Source organism: Ursus americanus, chromosome 19 (genome assembly GCF_024610735.1).
Source record: "Ursus americanus isolate L20-20 chromosome 19, mUrsAme1.1.p, whole genome shotgun sequence".
In the NCBI taxonomy this organism is placed as follows: domain Eukaryota; kingdom Metazoa; phylum Chordata; class Mammalia; order Carnivora; family Ursidae; genus Ursus; species Ursus americanus.
This window is the reverse complement of record NC_142145.1, coordinates 51605183-51625308: the sequence shown is the minus strand read 5'-3', so window position 1 is coordinate 51625308 and position 20126 is coordinate 51605183. Positions and strand designations below refer to the sequence as shown.

The 20126-nt window shown below is 37.7% G+C and overlaps 1 protein-coding gene across 1 annotated transcript in view; it reads left to right on the top strand.

Annotated features, from left to right (window-relative positions):
• DLGAP1 (DLG associated protein 1) overlaps window positions 1-20126 on the top strand; it is a 793827-nt gene that overhangs the window by 215802 nt on the left and 557899 nt on the right. Inside the window, exon 3 of the mRNA XM_045781889.2 lies at window positions 18971-19080. The gene's annotated coding sequence lies outside the window, so the exon portion shown is untranslated. The remainder of the gene's footprint in view (window positions 1-18970; window positions 19081-20126) is intronic.

Below are 20126 nucleotides of genomic sequence, written 5' to 3'. Positions count from 1 at the left end.
TTTTTTTTCCTTTTATGGATCATGCTTTTAGTATCAAGCTTAAAAACTATTTGGTCCTAGATCCCAAAGATTTTTCTTTTTCTTTTTTTTTCTTTTTTTTTTTTAAAGATTTTATTTATTTATTTGACAGAGAGAGAGAGACAGCCAGCGAGAGAGGGAACACAAGCAGGGGGAGTGGGAGAGGAAGAAACAGGCTTCCAGCAGAGGAGCCTGATGTGGGGCTCGATCCCAGGACTCTGGGATCATGCCCTGAGCCAAAGGCAGACGCTTAACGACTAAGCCACAGAGGCGCCCCTCTTTTTTTTTTTTTTTTTTGATAGTTTTAGGTTTGACACTTTATATTTGAGTTCATGATTCATTCTGAGTTAAATTTTGCATAAGGTGTGAGATTTAGGTCAAATTTTATTTTTTGCCAATGGCATCCACTTGTTTCAGCGCTTACTTGTTGAAGGGCTATCCCTTCACCATCGGATCACTTTTGCACCTTTGTCAAACAAAGGTTCAGCATATTTGTGTGCATTTAGTTTTAGGTTGTTCTGTTCCATAAAATTGTCTATATCTCCGGAAATACTATGCTGTCTTTACTGAAACTACCTATTAAGTTTTGGTATGAGTAGATTGATTTCTCATTTTTATTCTTTGTCATAATTATTTTAGCTGTTATGGGGTCTAGTTCCTTCTATATAAATTTTAGAAAAAGTTTCTTTATGTCTATAAAAGACATTGCCAAGATTTTGATAGGAATTGCATTAAACCTATAGATCAGTTTGGGGAGAATTGACATCTTTACTATGTTGAGTCTTTCAATACATGAATGCAGTGTCTTTCCATTTACTTAGATCTTTTCTGATGTCTTAATCAGTATTTTGTCATTTGCAGTATATAGATTCCATATATGCTTTCTTAATTGTTTCATTTTTTTTTTTTTGCTACGGTTTTACACGGTATTGTGTTTTTTATTTGTTTCCAGGTGTTCATTGTTAGTGTAATGTAATTGGTCTTTGTATGTTGATCTTGTACCCTGCAGAATTTCTGAGATCACTAACCAGTTCTAGGAGTATTTTTGTAAATTCCTTGGTATCTTCTGTATACATAATCATCTCCATGTAGACATAATTTGATTTAATCTTTTCCAGTCTGTATGCTATTTATTTCTTTTTCCTGGCTTCATGCAGGAAGCTAAAACTTCCAATATTATATTGAAGAGAGAGTGGTGAAAACAGACATCCTTGCCTTGTTCTGGTCTCAGGGAAAGAAGTCAGTATTTAAGCAGAATCCTGAAGTATGATATTAGCTGTAGATTTTTTTTCTGGATTTTCTTTATCAAGTTGAGGTGATTTCCCTCTACTCCTAGCTTTCTGAGAGTTGTTTCCATAAATCTATGTTGGATTTTGTTTAAAAAAATTATATATATATCAGTTGATAGAATCATGTGATATTTTCTTCTTTAGCTTTTCATACGTTGATTGATTTGATTTGATTTTTTTAAGATTTTATTTGTAAGTAATCGCTACACCCAACATGGGGCTCGAACTATGAACCCCAAGATCAATAGTCACACACTGCACTGACTGAGTCAGGCAGGAACCCCACACCTACTGACTTTAGAATGTTGAACCAACTTTGCACAGTTGGTTATGGCATATAATTTTATGTATGCGTTGTTGGATTTAATTCAGTAGTTTCTTGAGCATTTTTGCATTTAAATTCATGGGGCTACTGGTCTGCAGCTTTGTTATTTTGGGTTTTTTTGTCATGTTTTGTATCCTAAAATGAGTTGAGAATTGTTCCCTTCTCGTCTACTTTCTAGAAAAGATTATGAAAAATAGTGACAATACTTCTTTAAATGTTGGGTAGAATTCTTCTTGTAAAACCATCTGAATTTGGAGATTTTTTTTTCAGGAGTTTTAAATTGTCAGTTCAAGTTCTTTGATAGTTATAGGGCTATTCAAATTATCACATCTTGGTTGAGTTTTGGTATTTTGCAGTTTTTGAGAAATTGGTCCATTTTTCCTACATTGTTGAATTTTTGAGCATGAAGTCTCATAATGTCCCCTTATTATCTTTTTAACAGGCACAAAATCTGTAATGATATCCCTTATTTGGTTTCTGCAATTGTGATATGCGTCTTCTCTTTAGAGCTTTTGTTCATCCTCTCCTAGTTACTTTTGGTAGGAATTTAAATTATTGATTTGAGATATTTCCTCATTTATAGTGCTATAACTTTCTTATCATGGCTTTAACTGCATCCCATGTATTTTGAGTTTTCATTTTCATTGCTCTTTGACCCATAGATTATTTAGAAGTCTGTATTTTAATATCCACATATTTGGACATTTTCTTGTTAGCTCTCTGGTACTCATTTCCAGTTAGATTCCATATGGTCGGAGAACACATTAGGTTTGATTTCAAAACTTTTATTTCTGTTGAAGTTTGTTTTGTGTCCAAGGAACTGATCTATCTTGGTAAAGGTTCAGTGGGTGTTTGGGGAAAAAAAAAATGCATACGCGGCTGTCGTTGGGTGTGGTGTTCTGCATGTGTCACTTAGAGTCTGTTGATCGTGTTTTTCAGATCTTATGTGTCTTTGCTGACTTTCTATCTAGTTGTTCTATCATTTTTTAAGAGGAAGGTGTTGGAGTCCCTAATTATAATTGTGGGTTTTCTACTTCTCCTTGAAACTCTATCAGTTTCTGTTTCATGTATTTTGAGGCTGTATTTGTATCCATCTTTAGGGTTGGTATCGTTGACTTCCCAACGTATCGGTCTTTATATCATTGTGTTATGTCCCTCTTTTGTCTCTAGTTACATTTCTTATTTTGACGACTACTTTATTATCCATACAGTCACCCCTGTTTTCTTAAAATTATTGTTTGCATGGTATATTTTTTCTGTGAATTTGAAGTGATTTTCTTATAAACATCAGATTTTGGAGTCATATTTTATTTCATGCCACAAATCCCTATGTTTTAATTCACGTAATTAGGCCATTTATATTTAAGGTAATTATTGAAATGTTAGTATGTAAGATGGCTACTTCATTACTTGTTTTGTTTCCTCTGACCCTTTTTTTTTTTTCTGTTTCTCTTTTCTCACCTTTCTGTGGGTTACTTGAACAGTTTGGGGGAGTCTGTATTGATTCGGTTTTAATGCTTTCTATCGCAGTGTAATACACATAACAAAACATGCCATTTTAACTATTGTGAAGTGTATACAGTTTGGTGGCATTAAGTACATTCACACTGTTGTGCCGCTATCAGCACTGTCATCTCCAGAACTTTTTCATCATCCTAAACTGAAACTGAGTACCCATTAAACAGTAATTCCCCATTCCTAGTTCCTGGTAACCACTATTTTCCTTTCATTCTGTATGAATTTACTTATTCTAGGGACTTCGTTTAAGCAAAATCTTGCAATATTTGTCATTTTATGTCTGGCTTATTTCACTTAGCATAATGTCTCCCAGGTTCACCCATCTTATAGCATGTATCAAAATTTAACAAGGCTGAATAATATTCCATTGTATAAATACTGGGTTGTGTTTATTCATTCATCTGTCAATGGACATTTGAGCTGTCTCCCACTTTTGGCTATTGTAAATAATGCTGCTATGAATATGGGTGTACAAATATCTGTTTGAGTCCCTGCTTTCAAATATTGTGGTTATATACCAGAAGTGGAATTGCTGGATCATATGGTAATTTTACGTTTAGTTTTTGAGGAAGCACCGTGCTATTTTCTATAGTAGCTATGTCACTTTATTTTATTTATTGTGTTTTCTGTATTTTTTTCTAGTTTTGTTGAGATAAAATTGACATGTAATACTGTGTAAATTTAAGATGCACAACATGTTGATCTGATGCTTATATATTGCAAAATGATTATCACCATAGTGTTAGCTAACACATCCATCATGTCACATAATTAATTTTTTTTTTTTTTGGTGAGAACTTTTAAGATCTACTCTTTCAGCAACTTTCAAGTGTACGATACAATATTGTTAACTATAATAATAATGTACATTATATTCATCTTATAACTGGAAGTTTATACTCTTGTGCCAACATCTCCCCACCTCTTCACCCCCAGCCCCTGGTAATCTATCTCTATAAGTTGTCATAAGTTTGGCTGTTTTAGATTTCACCTATAAGTGACATCAAACAGTATTTGTCTTTATCTTTCTGACTTATTTCACTTAGCCCTCGAGTTCCATCCATGTTGGCACAAACAGCATTTTCTTACTTCTTGTAGCCACATTATATTCTATTGTGTTTGTGTTTGTATGTATGTGTGTACATACATACAAACCACTCCGTCGTTCACCCATTGACGAACACTTAGGTTATTTTCATATTTTGCTTATTGCGAATGTTCTACAATGAACATAGGATGTCTCAAAGATATCGCCTTGAAATCCTGTTTTCATTTCCTTTGGATATACAGCCAGAACGAGTATAAATTGGATCACATGGAAGTTCCATGATTAATTTTTTTGAGGAACCTCCATACTGTTTTCCATAGTGGCTGTGCCAATTTACATTCCCACCAAGAGAGCACAAGGGTTCCTTTTTTTCCAAATTCTCACCAACACTTGTTATCTCTTGTATTTTTGGTGATTGCCATTCTAACAGCTGTGAGATGATATCTCCTTGTGGTTTTGATTTGCATTTACCTATGTTTAGTGATGTTGAACATCTTTTCATGTACCTGTTGGCTGTCTGTGTGTCTTCTTTGGAAAAATGCCTGTTCAGTGCCTCTGCCCCTTTCTAATTGGATTGTTTGTTTTTGTTGTTGAGCCCCACCAACAATGCACAATAGTTCCAATCCTTCCATATCATCATGGACACATGTTACTTTCTATTTTGTTTGTTTTATAATGGACAACCTAATGGATATGAAATTATATTTCATTGTGGTTTTGTTTTGCATTTCCCTAATGATTCGTGATGCTGTTCATCTTTTCATGTGCTTTTTGGCCATTTGTATATATTCTTTGAAAAAATCCTTTGCCCATTTTGTAATTGGGTGGTTTTATTTTGTCATTGTTGATGTGTAGGCATTCTTTCTTTATTCTGGATATTAATCCCTTATCAGATATACGATTTGAAAGTACTTTCTCTATAGTGATTTGGAGTATACCTGTTTGCATAGTTTTCATAGTGGTTGCTGTAGGTATTACAACCATATATATGTGACTTATCACAGTCTACTGGTACCAACATTTTACCACTTCAAGTATGGAAGCCTCACTTCTGTTTAAGTCCCTTTACCTTCCACACTTTTAGGTATCATTTTCTTAAGTATCAGATTACTCTTCTTTTTCAATCATCAAATTAACTCATGAAACTCTTAAGTAAAAGAATTATATATATCTGGGTTTCTGCTCTTTTCCTTGTCCCTTCTTTCCTTATGTGCTAAGACTTTTTTTTTTCTTTTAATTTCCTTTCTTTTTGAAGATCTTCGTTGAGACAGCCTTTAAGGATAGGTTTCCTAGTGACAAATTCTTTTAATTTTTCTCTATACAAGAATGCCTTCACTTCCTCTTCATTCCTAAAGGATAGTTATTCTGAATACAGACAGAATTTGCAGTTGACATTTCTTTTCCTTCATCATTTGAAAAAATGTTTTGCCACTTCTTTCTGGACTCCATGGTTTCAAATGAGAAATTTGCTGTTATTCAAATTGGTGTTTAAATACTTCAAAATGCTTGTCTCTCTCTCATTGCCTTCAGATATTTTCTTTCTCTTTCATTTTCAGAAGTTCAATTATAATGTAGATAGTTGTGTATTTCTATGGCTTTTATCTACTGAAAGTTTTCTCAGCTCCTTGGATCTGTGGTTATATCTATTTTATCAAATTTGAGAATTATCCAGCAATTATTTTTCTCATCTCTTTCTGAGACTCCAGTGATATGAATGTTGGATCTTTTGTTATTGCCCTACAGGCACCTGAAGTTTCTGTTCATTTCAAAAATACCCTATTTTCTCCCTGTTATTCAGATTGGGTGGATTCAATGGATCTGTCCTCTGTCCTCTTCACTCTTTTGAGTTCATCCACCAAGCTGGTTTTATTATTGTTATTGTTGTTGTTGCTATTATTATTATTATTATTATTATTATTATTATTAATTTCTGTTATAATTTTCAGTTCTATATTTTCCATTTGGTTCTTTTTATAACTTCCATTTCTTTGCTGAAAGTTTCTATTTTTTCATATATCCCAAAAGATTTTGTAATTGATTGTTGAAACGGTTATATGATGGCTATTAAAAGCCCTTGTCAGATATTTGAACCATCTGACTCATCTCAATGTTAACATCAGTTGATTGTCTTTCTCATTTAAGTTGAGATTTTTCTTGATTTTTTTTTTTTTTTTTTTTTGGTATGGCAAGTGATCTTTTATTGTATCTTGGACATTTTGTTAAGTTAGGAGACCCAAGGTCCTATTTAAAATTTTCATTGTCATAGGCAGTCACAGATTTAGAATGGCTACTTTGTGGGCCATGCTTCCAATGGCCGTTTATTTTTCAGTGCCTTTCCATTGTTATTTTGGTCGGGGAGGTTTATCTAATGCTGCTGGGCTTTCTCACTGGCCCCTGCTGGCACTGCCCAAGGGAGCTGAATGGATTTTGATAGCCAGGACTTTGCATGCCTCTCAGGAAGGGAGAGGTCCGAGGTCTGCCAGGGACAAAGTGGCTTTCTGGACTGGGCCTCTTATTGCCAAGTGTTAGAGTTTTAATGAAGGAAACTTGAATAACAATATCTGAAAAAATATAAGAATGGAAAATAAGAAAAAAAGAGACACAAGGTGCTGAAAACCAAATGAGTCCCCTTCACAGCATTTTCTAGGGATGGCCTTATATAATTCCCATCCATGATGGGGGTAAGGAAATAAAAAGAGGGTCCCTCCTGTGTGCCTGTATTGATTTTCTGGAATAGACTATCTCACCTAATTATCATGAAAACTAGCATTATTGCACTGTATTTTAGCAGACATATTATTGTGATGGCATTACCTACGGGAAGTATGTGCACAATTTATTTCTGCTGAAGTAACCTGAGAGGAAACCAAAGAAACTAAGTTACCACAAATGGCGTCATTGGGAAACTGTACCATTCATGGCATAGTTTCATGTAGGTTAGCTAACGGTCCCAGGTGAAACATGTTTTCCTCCCTGGGTCTTCTAAAGGCACCATGAGAGGGGTGCCTGGGTGGCTCAGTCAGTCTGCCTTCTACAAAGGTCATGATCCCAGGGTCCTGGGATTGAGCCCCATAGCTGGGCTCCCTGCTCAGCCGGGAGTCTGCTTCTCCCTCTCCCTCTGCCCTTCCCCCCACTCGTGCTAGTTCACTCTCTCTCAAATAAATAAATAAAATCTTAAAAAATAAAGGCACCTGAGGAACGTAGGTATGAACCGTAAAAGTAGTAGTTCAACTAATTGCTAACCCTTTAGATTTTTCTCCAACACTTGTCATTCAGAATATTTTCTGAGTGTGAATACTTACGTATTTACCTCTCAGAAGTTATGAATGGTGGATATATACATATTAGCAATGCATTTTTTAGCAGTTCAGAACTTAAGTCTATGGGCAAAGGTGGTTATAAATTGGTAACGATAAGTCATATTTTGGGTTCTTATGTCTTCCTATTGCTGGATTTTCATTGAGCAGAGTCTTCAGGAGACATGATATCAGCTAGATCTACTTGACATACTTACTAAGTGGGAGAGTCAGAATGAAGCATTTAATATCTTGGAAGACACTAACGCATAGTTTGTTATCAGCTCAAAGCATAACTGTATTTTTAAAAACCCTGGTTATTGCAGATAATGGTGTGTATTGACATTGCAAAATATTATAATTAAAGAATAGGCTTAGTATAGTACTTTAAAGTGCATCGCTCTGTGTTTTCCATTATGAAATAGCTTTAGGGTGACTGTTTCAGACTAATAGCAAATGCAGCCAGCCTTTGTGACCAAGAGCTCAATTTTGTTACTTCATTATAATAATTATTGGCAAGGGGATGCAGACGTATATTGATTTAGAGGCAAACTTACATTTTATTATTGTTATTTCTCTGCCACTGGACAAGTTGTCACAGAATATTTAAAATATTTAAAATATTGTTATTTCTCTGCCACTGGACATGTTGACACAGAATATTTAAAATATCATTTTAAAAAAGACTTGAAATTTCAGAAAATTTAACTGGGGTTTTGGGATTTCAGATTATTCACTTAATTATAGTTTTAATTCTTAGCAGCTATAGAGAATGATTTTTAGCTGTCACAGAGTAAAAGATAATTTTTCAAATGTTATGGAATTTGCTTAAAGAAGTTGAAATTGAGGGGAAAACTTTTCCCCTCATCTACGTGACTCCTACACCTCAAGCTTAAGCTGCTTGGGAGCATGGACCTTCCTTACTTTCTCCATCTTTCCATGGGTACCACAAAACCCATGCCACCCCTGTTTATGTAATGACTGGGCTTTGATCATATGTATGAACTGGTATTTGTAATAATAAGCTCTTCTATCTATGCGACATTATAGTTTTGGGTCATCCATATTTTAAGCCAGTGATTCTTAAATAACCACTTTTTTTTTCAATGATTAAATTTAAAATAACTCAAATTCATATGACATTTTTCTCATTGAAAACATCAGGACATTTTACCATCACAGTGCCAGGTCGTAAAGCTCCATGGAGGCAGCAATCTTTGTTTACTGCCCTGTCCCTAGCAGCCTAGAAGAGTTTCTGGAACATAGTAGCCACTCAATATCTGCTGAAAGTATGAATGCTTTCTTTTTTTAAAATTTTATTTATTTATTTGACAGAGCACAAGCATGGGGAGCAGTAGGCAGAGGGAAAGGGAGAAGCAGGCTCCCCACCAAGCAAAGAGCCCGATGCAGGGCTCAATCCCAGGACCCCGGGATCATGACCTGAGCCGAAGGCAGACGCCTAACTGACTAAGCCACCCGGGAACCTCTGGACATGTTTTTTAAGACACTGAAAAAATAGTCATTATAGGCTGCCTTTGTTGATGGGATGAAGACCTCAGATTTAGTGTCAGGAAATCTAAATTACTGTCCCAGTTTTACTACTAATCTGCCGTGTGATCTCAGGTATTCTACTTAACCTCTCTGTGCTTTTCCCATCTATGAAATGAAGCAACGAGATTTGATGAATGGTAAAGTTCAATCCATACTTAAATGTGTATCATTCATGGATTCGGGTTTAGCAGCATCCATTTGGGAAGAGACTGGCTGGAAACAAAGTTATAGTTTGTGGCCATGGAACCAGTGTTGCCAACTGGCATATCCAGGCTTGGAACTAAGACTCTGTTCTCTGGCTACTAAAATTTGGCTCTACCATTGAACTCATCACCAACTTGATGATAATAATAATAATAATAAGGCTTTTCTGTACTTTGGCACAGAAAATTTACTTTTAGGAATGAGCACAATGAATTCTGACACAGAAGAGTGAAATGTAACATCATGATAAAAAGAACTAGATTTAAATCCTAGATCCAGAATTTTCTGAGATTTTGGCCAAGTAATTCAAATCTCTTTGTGTCTCAATTTTGGCATCTGTAAAAGGGGGTAATGATAATATCTAAATGAAGCAACTTATTGCAAGTTCCTAGGACGTGGTAAGCTTTGGAAGACTTACAGCCCAGCTGATACAAATGAATTAGATAGGTGAGTGAAATGAATTCATGAAAAATAAATCTGCGTATTTGGCTTGAAACAAGCACTAAGAGATGAAATTGTGGGAGAGTGCGTGGCCAAGACAGACGGCAGGCCTGTGTCGTGCCGCCCCCTACTGACCAGCCGTCATAATTTGGTCCATCTCTTTACGACTCTGCATCTCATTCTTCTCATCTGTAAAATGGTGATGATAATATCACCTACCTCATAGAGTTACTGAGAATTTTAAATGAAACAATCTTAGAACAATGATGGCATACAGTAAGCACTCAGTGAATGTGGCCACTCTTAGCTGTGGTTCATTAAGTCCATCCAGGGGGGCTAGGTTGGAATTGAAAGAGATGCGGAAGACTCTCACTCAGCCCAACGAGTGAAGGGAAAGCAATGTGAATTCACTAGAGCCAAATAGGTTAGGATTGTCTACTGTAATTTTTTTTTAAGTAGGCTCCATACCCAGTGTGGAGCCCAATGTGGGGCTTGAACTCATGACCCTGAGATTAAGACCTGAGCTGAGATCAAGAGTCTGACGGTTAACGGACTGAGCCACGCAGGCACCCCTCTACTGTAATTTTTTTAAAGAAAACTACTTGAAAACATATTAAAGCTTTGAGATGATTGGGGGAAAAGGCTATACAGATGCAAGATGTGGAAAGTCCCCACTTAAGTCATTGACAAAAAATATAGCAGTCTCCAATATATTCTCAGGCTGTGAGCCTTCTTTTTAACCAAGAAGATAGGCCCAAGGGAAGAGGTCTTTTAGTCTCCCGCCACATGGATTAAAAGATATTTCTAAATAGTGATCTCAAAGTTGTAAATAGACTGTCAGTCTTTTTGTACCAGGGCCGCAGCTGTGATAGCTCAATGAGTCGCTACCCACCCTCTGTTCATCAGGGAGCCCCAAATCATGTTGTCTGCAGAAAAGTGAGTTGTTGTGTAGGGGGGGTGGGGAGGGGGCAATGCCTTAAAATTTCTGCACAGAGTCCTTTAGCTAAATTCCTGAAGGGGCAGAGTTGCCACAGATGGACTAATATAGGACAGAATTGGAAGAACAGAGGTCAAATTCATAAAGACAATTAAAGGGAGGTGGTGTCTACCACAGGTTTTAAAGTTCATTTCCTTTTGGTGAGCTTTAAAGAGACATGAAATAAGTCTATATATTTCGTGATGGCGAAGTCTTTTTTAATTGGAAATATCTTGGTACATATGGCCATAAGTTCCCTCATTTTAAAAAATCATGTGTGGTTGTCGAGAAATAGAACATAACTCTTTCTTTTAAGTGCATTGGGGTCTAAGGGCCCTGTTAGCAAAGAGTAATACAAATTTCCTCCTTTAGAAGCATTGTTTCTTACACATTAAGTTCATTTAGACTGAACTGAGTGCTTCTTTAAAATCTAAATATCCCTCAAAAGTGTTAGGTGGCTGAATAACTCACACTTGAAAGTCCATTACTTTTATCACTGACTTTTCTCTCTTCATTTGACCTTGAAGGCAGTGTAGTTTCAAATGGAAGATTAAATTAAATTAAATTAGAAATTAAATAAAAAAATGAGGGACTTCTGAGGTGGGTTGGCTCAAATTAGGAACTTTAGTCAGATACTTCCCAAGGAGTCATTTGGGAAGGAAAGAGAAGACATTAGGAGATTTGATGAGAACAGAGACTAGATGAATTCAGTTTGTACTTATACTATGATTTTCAGAAGCAGATTGTCCGTTTCCAAAAATCCTATATATGATACTTAAATCGTAAATTAATACTGCTTGAAGCACTTACTGGAGTCTGTGCTAGTTAATTACAACACGGTGAATGTTGATGGCTACAGAATTAGCAGGGCCCAGAGCAAAATGAAAATGCAGGCCCCTTGTTCAGAAAGCCGGACTAGAGTTGTTGAATGTACTAAAGTATGAAACTGTTTCCTTTCTTCTGCCATCTCTCTCTCAACTGATCGTAGTGGTTTTTATTTACTATTTAATGTAGTTCCAATAAAAGTTTAAATTATTACCATTTTACTATTCATCTTTGTATTGCATAATGCAAATATGGGATTATTTAACTTACATGCAGAATCACCAAAATTATACAATTTGTATGTCGTAGGTCATGCATACATATGTTATTCTTACTAGAACGGTGGAAACACTACACAAACCTTCTCTGCCATTTTTATTTCTCTTCTTGATATATGCACATTCTACCAACACTCTCTCCCTTTGGCTCACTGATGAGTAAGGAAGGACTGCAGCAAAAAGAACTATGGCTTTCCCTTTCTTTCTCTTTTTATGTCTTTATTCTCACCATAAGCAGCCTGCTATTCAAGGGGGGAAATGCAAAAAATAAAGGATATGATAGGCTTTCTTATGTTGGGGAGGAAAATTTTTTTCTCCTTCTACCCTAGGTTCTATGGCTGGTCTAATGATTAAATCAACATAAGATAGAGTAGCAGGAGAAAAACAAATTTAATTTCGTATAAACAGGAGCCCATAAAAATATGAGACTCAAAGAAGAAACTAAACCAGGCAGCTTTTACATGTTTTAGACAAAGAAACAATAAGTTTGTGAAAAATTGACAAAGAGAGGGTCAGGCTTTGGGATAGTAAATTAGTGAAGAAATAACAGGGTTTGTTGATAGAGCCTTCTCCGAGTTCCCTGTCTCTGATGGTAAGGATGTCTCTTTACCTCCTGTGCAGGAAGGGTGTCATTCACGTGGGAGATTTATTTCCTGCTTTCAGGAGACAGAAGAGTCTCAGAGCGTCCTTCTTTTTTTTTTTTTTTTTTTAATAATGATTTTTTATTATATTATGTTAGTCACCATACAGTACATCCCCGGTTTTCGATGTAAGGCTCGATGATTCATTAGTTGTGTACAACACCTAGTGCACCATGCAATACGTGCCCTCCTTACTACCCATCACCGGTCTATCCCATTCCCCCACCCCCCTCCCCTCTGTAGCCCTCAGTTTGTTTCTCATAGTCCATAGTCTCTCATGTTTCATTCCCCCTTCTGATTACCCCCCCTTTCTTTATCCCTTTCTTCCCCTACTGATCATTCTAGTTCTTATGTTCCATAGATGAGAGAAATCATATGATAGTTGTCTTTCTCTGCTTGACTTATTTCACTAAGCATTATCTCCTCCAGTGCCGTCCGTGTTGTAGCAAATGTTGAGAACTCATTCTTTCTGATTGCTGAGTAATATTCCATTGTATATATGGACCACAACTTCTTAATCCAGTCATCTGTTGCAGGGCATCTCCGTCAGAGCGCCCTTCTTGTACTGACTGTTTCCCAAGTAACTTTAATTCAAGATAATCACTATGCCAAAGTGGCATATTTCGGGGTGGCCTTCCCTAAACCCCATCTGTTGTCATCCATGTTTTTTAGAAGACAATTGCCTTCTTGTGAAGCTCAAAGCAAATTCTGGCTTCCATGGAGAGCATGGCCTCTTGGGATTGTCAGCTTCCGCACTTAGTCATAGACAGAGCATACTTAACCTCACTCACGCTGAATCTTGCTGAACTTCCGGGAATTGTGGGTCCACCAGAATTCACCATTATGCACATTATATGAAAATGAGGTCATAAATGATGGCTGGGGGCATGCATATGGTGCAGATACCCCTCCTCACTCACAGGCTCCACTACCCCATTGGCCTTCACCCACAAAAACACTGGTTCGAATTATTTAAAAAAAAAAAAAAGTTAAAGCAAGGGGCTATCCTGAGCATGGGCTCCTGGGCAGTTGCCCAGGCGGCACACTCATGCATCCAGCCCTGCCTTGAAGTTTTTTTGGTTTTTTTGGTTTTTTTTAATACACAAATGACATCACTTAGCAACATGATTTGCAAAAGTGGAAACTGGCTAGTCTTCCTTTTTTTATGTGCATGAACACTGTCTCAGACATATAGGAAGTCAGAAGAAATTCAGATCTTCTGAAATTATTACTTCATCATTTGCAGGAAGGAGGAGCCCAGGAGGCAGATAGATAAACTTTGTCTTCAAACAAACACAATGTTTTATGGACTATAACATTTCAGTAAAATGTTAAGATAAGACATGAGACTTCACAGAAATGGCACTGCTTATTAGGTACGAGAGGTAATTGAGTAAAACAAAACAAAACAAACTGATGGGAAACTGAGTGGAAAAACAGCTATACTGAGAGTTAGGGGGTCTAGGTCTAGTCCTGGCCTTGCTATTGGCTAGCTGTGACCTCAGACATGCCGCTTCACCTCCCAAGTCTTCATTAACCTCATCCTTAAAAAAGGGTTCAAACTCAGATGGTTTCCAGGTTAAAATTGTTCAAGTGAAGACACATTTATAGGGGCACCTGGGCGGCTCAATTGGGTAAGTGTCTGCCTTCGAGTCGGGTCATGATCGCAGGGTCCTGAGATTGAGTCCCACTTTGGGCTCTGCTCGGCAGGGAGTCTACTTCTCCCTCTCCCTCTGCCTCATGTTTTCTCTCTCTCTCTCTCTCTCTGTCAAATAAATAAATAAAATCTTGAAAATTAAAAAAAAATGAAGACACATTTATAAATTAAGAAACGTATTTTAAAGATACACCTTTAGACTTTAGAGAATTCTTTCCAGAATTTCCAGAGGTCCCCAGATGTGCTTCAAGCACAAGCGCTTCCTCAGATGTACGCTGGGCCTGCAGTTTTTCTGAATAGTGAATCACCTTTCCCACATTCCTGCATCTTCTTTATCCTGAAAGACTGTTATCATTGCCAAAACTCCAGGGAGATTTAGGAGACGTTGAGGGACTTATAGGTCCATGGATTATTTCAGTCCTGTTTTCACTTTTTCTTTAGATCTTTTAGCTCGTGCCCAAATCAAAATTTACCTTGCTACCTGAAAGTTCTGCTTCATGACTTATTGAGTAGTATTATTAATATTTTATCAGATTATTTTTGCTATATTTTTAAAAGGGCTGCCCAAATGTAAAATATGATTTTTATTATGTCTTGTGGAAAATTGATTTTTTCACAGAAAAGCAGACTCAATCCTATAGTCAATAGAGAACTAAATATTTGGAAATAAAGGTGGGAGACAGAAGCAAATTACAATATGTTGAGTTCCTGTTATGTACCAGGCATTGTACTTTCCATATATTATTTTGTTTAACCCCCTCGTAATCACTATGGTAGGTGGCAATAAGAATATCAGCCATCACCTATGCTAGACCAGAAAGTCTTCTGGAAGCTTCTAATGTAAACTCCAGCCACACTTCTCTCCCACATTCTAGTATTGCCTGACCAACTACCTGCATGGCAAGTCCACTGGGCACTGACCTCTCAAAATCGGTCTGGCCAAAATAAGTTCATCCTCTTTCCCCAAAAGCTTTTTTGTAGCCACAGCCCTTCTCATCTCAAGTGATGGTGAACGTACTCTTCCAGTGGCTAGAAGAAGCAGCTAGAAGCCTTGGGGATATCCTCCTCTCCCCCTTTTCTCTCCATGCAGTACATCAGGAGATCCTGTTGCTCTCACTTCAAAATAAGCCCAGCATGAATCTGTCTGACCACTCCTCACCAGTTCCACCTGAGTTTGAGTCAACGGGGCCTCTCTCTACAAGCTTTCCTCCTGCCTCTATCCTGACCTCCCTTGTGGTCCATTTCCAACTGGCAGCCAGTATGAACCTGTTGAAACATAAGCAATGTCAATTCTGAGCTCAGACTCCTGAAGTGGCCCCCATTTCACACAAAGTAAAAGCCAAGGAGCTGAACCACCCTGATCCATCACTCCCTCCACCTCCCCACTGCGCTGCCATTTTCTCTTCTACTAATCTCCCCTTTCTCCTTTCACTCCATCCCCAGTGACCTCACCATTCCAAGAACAACTGCACACATTCCCACCTTCTGGCCTTAACCTTGGTGGTTCTGTCTGCCTGGAACACCTTTCTCTTGCACATGACTCACTCCTTCACATCTTTCAAGTGTTTGGTCACATCTTACTTTCTTAGTGAGGTCACCTCCTAATAACCTCCAACCCATGCACTCCCGATCCCCCCTAATTTGGTCTATTTTTCTTACATCAGTAGCATGTTTCACATTCTAAAATACTCTATATTCCTTCACCGTGGTTATTGTTTACTTTCTACTTACTCACCTTCACTAAAATGAAATGTTCATTATTCCAAGCACCGAGCACAGTGCTTGACAAATGATAAATGCTCAATAAATCTTTGGGACATGAATGAATACATGAATACACAGGTGGACTCATTTATTCCTATTTATTACTAACCTGACTAAGGTTTCCTTGCCTCCATTTTACAATGAGGAAATTGAAACTCAAAGAGGCTAGGTAACTTTCACAAGCCAGAAGTCCTATAAAAGGCAGAACTAAGATTAAGAGAGAGCTCTCTGATCTGGACCTTTTTTCCTGTATCATACTGTAAGATATGTAGTTTATGAAAATATCAGTATTCCATAAAATATGATGCATTTACAGTCTCCTTCTCCCTTTCTCCATACTCTCAGCCAATATGTTTTTAAATGAACCTCTTAAAATGACGTAACTAAAATGACTGGCTTATAAAATAACTTACATGACAAGAATGATAGGAGGTGTATTAGTTAGGACTCTGGCTGCAGAGTCATAGAATCAAACCACTTGAGTTAGTGGGAGTCAAAAAATTAAAACTAAGTGACTTGAAAAATATCAAGGAGAATGTGTCATAAAGCTGTATGAGCTCATGAAAGCCACCGGAAAAAAATAGGAAGAGTAGGAAGCAGAATGAGTTTGGAGAGCTCTCACTACACCTTGCATGAGTGTCTTTTTCACTTTTCTTTTCCGCAGATTACCATTATTTGCTCCCTCCACCCGTAAGGGACAAGGTGACCACACTCCAGCCATAGCTCTTTCACCTGAGACTGTAGTCTCCTAGTCCCAGATTAGAAGCCCAGCCTAGGTGAGGTCCCCCTCCCCATCCAAGCAGCAAGACCGGGATCATGACTTACTGACAACTAACAGAGAACACCTTGGCAAGTTGGGGAATGCAAAGAAAGGGGCTGAGCAGACACTCTGAAAGCAGATGACTCTAGAACCCAGTAGAACCATGGAAAGCACACAAGCAGCTTAATTCAAATTCCCCTTTTGGCTTTTTGTTTGTTTGTTCCTTTCTTTTTACTTTCACACTTGTTCTTAGATGCAGGGACTAAATATTGGTTACTTAGTGATAGGAAAGAGGAAGAAGAAAAAGAAAAGAAAAACCCTTGGAGTAAAGGAAAACAAGAAAATAAAAATAAAATAAAATACTAGAGAATCCAGAAATTCGGCATTCTAACTTTAGTTCTGTCACCAAGGAGTAAATGCCTTGGGCAAGTCATTCCCTGGTCTCAGGTTCCTTCACCATATAAATAAGGAGATGAGGCAAGAATCAGTAGGTTTCCAAGACCAACTTGATCGGGAGAATGAACTGGGGGCCCAGTTCAAAATGCAATTACCCTGACTCTACTAATGAATATTCTGATTTAATAGATCTTGCATGACATTCTATAATTTGTGTTTTTCGGCAGCTTTCCAGACAATTGTGATGATCAACCATACTTGGGAACCACTAGACTAGAAGATATTTGAAACACCTCCCAGTGTTTGCGATATTTGCTTACATTAAGATTATCTAACTTACGAAACATTCCAATCGTATTAAAATTGATTTCTTATTGCATATCTGGGCATGTTTTTGAGAAATTCCATAATCTTTTCATTTTGTTTCTGTAGGAAATTTAGAATAATATCCAGCACACGATAGATTCTCAATAAATAATAGGAACGAACAAGTAGTCAGTTCTCTGTTTCAAAAATAAACATTTTTTTTGTGGTCTCTTTGAGTAATCTACTTCTCATACATGTAGGGAAAAAAATCAGAGTTCATTTGGTGTACCAGAATATTAAAAATATTTAATAGAATAATCATATGTAAACCAGGACTCATACCTGAAAGCTATCAATAATAATCATTTTTGTCTTTTCTAATGTGGATCAATGAAATACATGTATAAATATAATATTCCCAACATGTTTTATGTCCTATGAAAATACATGATATTGTTGTGTTATTGTAGTTCTTCCATTTTATCACTCATAGCGTCTTACTGTTAACCCATCAACTTTGACAGACTCAAAATATTGCTCAGAGAAGTTCTGCAGACAATTGTATTAGCCCCGATCTTTTTGAATGCCAAGTGTTCTTTTTGGAAACAAATACAGTGTTATGGGTTTCTAAAGGGGTTGAACTTGAGGCAGGGATTCTGGAATGTCATTCTGCCTTTGTGCCTATTAGCTGACACAAATAAACATGGGCAAGACACACCACCTCTTTGGGCCTCCAGTTCCTCTTCTGTGAATGAATTCCATATTCATTCAGGCACTGTAATTCCTATAAATAATTAGGAGGTAAAAAAAATTATTCACACCAGTATTTTTAATTCTGAATGTCACTCTGTCTCTGCTTACTACTGAGATCTGTTTTTCTCATTCCCCATGGACACTCTTTTAATATGCTGCCTAGGGCCACAAAATGATATTGCTTAAACAGAATTCTGTTGATACCTACACTTTTCAACACCAGATCATTTTTGTGTGTGACACAAGTCCCTTTCTGTGTGAACTTTCCGAGGAGAAAAATCAGAGCTCAGCATAAAGCATGTGATAGGATCGGAAAAGTTACCTCCCATGACTCTGGGCCTAGTTACAGTCCCATTTTGTCACTTTCTTCAAGAAGTCTCAATAATTAGGGGTCATGGTTTGTCGTGAGCATCAGCAAGCCCTCGGTAGTGTGCTTGGGAAGGTTTTGCCCTGATTTGTGTCCCTCTGTGACATCAGTAGAACCACCGTGTGAAGAATGACACCTTTTCGCCCTTTACGGACAGCTGCTTAGCTGCAGCGATGACGAAAGAGTGCCCAGGGAGTGAAGACAGTCTTGTGTGTAGAGTGGAGCCTACACAATCGAAATGTCAATGTGTGCATGTTATTGCTTTTTCAAGAAGATAAGATCGTTAACAGTAGAAAAGTAGATTGTAGAACAGCAAACCTATTTATTGTGGTGACATTACTTTTTATATTTTGTGGTGGGTTTTGTTTTCTGGAAAGCATAAAAATACAAAGTATGACATCATGCAAGAAACACATTCATGTAAATTTTCTATGGCACTCCCTTCTCACATCACTGAATTTACAATGTTTGTCAGAGTAGTTCTTAAGAGATCTGAAGTATCTTTTTGTTTCAGGCTAAGTTCTTGCATCTAATTATTGTGTTTTGTTACCTTTCAGAACAGCTGAGCATCACATACCAAGAGTGACAGCCAGTTAAAAAAAAAGCTGCAAATTTTGGATCTTTTCCTGCCTCAGAAGCAAGAAAAATGGAAAATTGACAATCAAAGGTAAAATTGTGTCCTTTCTCCTTATATAACACAACCCTACAGCTTCTTCTCCAGCTACCTTATGCAAAACAATTTCTTTTTTTTTATAGCATGGTATATTCGAATATAAATATTTCTGGCTTGTAATTCCAGTCGTATTAAGGGGCTGCTGAGTTTAGTCTGTGATTTTTAACTCCCTAGTTGCTTGTTACAGAATGTGGGTGAGACGTGTTTTATATGTTTAATCTTCATTCTTGTTGTTAGCCTAGAATGGCAGATGAGGCAAATGCCATTTTCCTGACTGTGGACCAAAATAGTGTGTTTTACGTTAAGCATAGAATTATGGAAGAAGATGCACTGTATGAGTTTTTAATTCTTTTTTTAGTGTTGTACAGGTTTGAACTTATCAGGACAATGTGTTCAACAAGATCTATGCTCTAAGAAAGGCAGAGGAAACTCTTGAGGCAATGCTGTGATCTCCACTCCTTTCCTATCATATGGAGTTTTGAGAAGGGAAAAAAGGAGGGTCTTAATGATGTCCAAATCTGAAACACCACATATGGGGGGTCTGATCAGAAGGGGGTTGATATTGCTGAATATATGAATAAGCTGTCATCTTTCTTGGGGTTGCTTGCTTGAGACAATGACTTGGGTGTGGTGATTAACTGGGAAGCTCATCCCAAGGACGGGAGTCAGAGGTCAGGGAGTGTGAATTGGGGAAGAAGCCAAGGCCAAAATAACGGGAGTAGACAAGTCCTCAGTGTGGACTGCAGGAACGCGATTCCCTGGGACCTAGGGGAGTGTGGCAGACCTCCCAGAATGTCTGTCTGAAGGATGTGTGGCAAGACGTTTATCTACTGGCCTTCCCCCCTTGGTTGTGGATTGCTCCCGGGGGCATTGACTTCCGCTGCAATGCTGGACTGTGATGGCACTGCATGGGGCCAGAAGACACTCAGTGGTCACTTGAGGTTGGATGCTAGAAAGGTGGAGAGAACGTGAGTTGGTGCAGAACTGTCGGTCTGTGCAGCTGTGTCTGAAATCACAGGTGGACCAAGGGGTGGGACACA